Source organism: Brassica oleracea, chromosome C3 (assembly GCF_000695525.1).
Source record: "Brassica oleracea var. oleracea cultivar TO1000 chromosome C3, BOL, whole genome shotgun sequence".
NCBI lineage: Eukaryota > Viridiplantae > Streptophyta > Magnoliopsida > Brassicales > Brassicaceae > Brassica > Brassica oleracea.
In genome coordinates this window covers 29,576,114-29,577,914 of record NC_027750.1, presented here as the reverse complement: position 1 = coordinate 29,577,914, position 1,801 = coordinate 29,576,114, and positions in this window count along the sequence as shown.

Genomic DNA, 1,801 nt, shown 5'->3' with positions numbered 1-1,801 from the left:
TGGTTCGTCGGTATATTCCGACGACCTATGTCCGTCGGTAAATTCCGACGGATACAGTTCGTCGGAATAAACCGAGGAACCACGTTCGTCGGAATTGTAGTTTTCCGATGAACTCTGGTCTCGTGTAGCCGCATCGTAATATCGTCGGAAGTTCGTCAGAATGACGTTTCTTGGTATTCGTCAGAAAGTCGTCGGAATTTCTGACGAAATTCCGACGAATTTTTTTTTTCCGACGAAACGATACCGACGGACGGGTTCGTCGGAAATTCGTCGGAATAGACCGATTCCGACGAATTACCGACGATTTCGGCCATCAGAATCCCCCTGTTTTCTTGTAGTGTTTAACAAAATAAGAAAATGCAATTCTAACCAAAAGAATGCAAACATTAAACCCAGTGGATCCAACAAACATTGGCTTTAGTGAGCGAAGTACATCACTAGTATCGTGATGTAAAAATTTGGGTTTAAAAATTACAAGCCGCTCATCAATGCCCTTTAGTCAATTCACTGGAACAAAAAAAAAATTTAGTGTATCAAAAAAAAAACGAGAAAGTCAATTCTAATAAGATCCTTCACTATAGTAATTTCAAGACTGTTTATACCAAACGATCATAAGTAAAACCAAACAATCTACTATAGAAAATATCAGAACCAGCTTTAAATATGGTGGTGTACTGTATTCTCAACTCCATTACAAAAGTAGGAGAAGAGACCAGAAAATGTGAAATCTTGAAACAGCCAACGAGAGAAACAAGAGGTATATGAGAAAGAAAGAGATGGATCCAAGAGTTTTCAAAAGAGGGTTTTGTGTGTCAGATACAAACTATTAACTCCCTTTCCCAGCTGCTTCCAAAACCTAAAACCTGTTAATCGAAGCTGATTGGCAAGATTAGCATCTAAACGCAAACCGCCGAATAGGAATCTCAAGTGGCGGAACACAGCCAATAGAAGCTCTACATACTTTGTAAGCATCTTCCTCCCCTTTGGATGAGTAGCTATACGAAGAAAGACAACATCATTAGTCTGATTGGTTTTGCTGAACGGATCAGCAAGCTGAAGCGCTGTCGCTAACCCTTTCTAGCAAGATCTGCCGCTTCCTCTTGACTCCGTCTTGAGGCCTTCAATGTCAACTACGTATAAGAGCATGATTATTGCAAATACCCTATTAGGGTTCTTATTAATTTTTAATGCATTTTAGTAGAAAAAGTGTGTTAAGAAACAAAGCTAAGAGACCCATAAATTTAATTGGTCCATTACAAGGTTCTTAATTAAGGGTTTTTAAAAAAAAATATTTTTTTTATTAAACTTAAATTTTTTTATTAAATAAAACATACTAAAAGATAACATCAAACATAAAATTTTTAAAAACAACATAAAAACAAAGATTAGTAGAATAAACGATAACAATTTGAAAGAAACATCCGAGTTCAGTTGTTGTCTTCTTCACGTCCAAATTTAAGCCATAAATGTTCAACCAAATTATCTTTTAGTTGTTGATGGATCTGTTTATCACGAATTCTAGTTCGAACACCCATCGTATTGACAATATTTGTTGGGATATCTGTAGAATACGTGAGATCCACATGTGAACTACCGTTGTCTTCTCCTTGTTGGAACTCCGAAACATTAAATTGAGTGTATCCATCCCGTTCGTCTTCTACTATCATATTATGGAGTATGATACATGCTCGCATAATCTTCCCAATTTTGACTTTATCCCAAAAAAAGTGCTGGATTTTTAACGATGGCAAAGGGAGCTTGCAAGACTCCAAAAGCACGCTCGACATCCTTTCGAACAGCT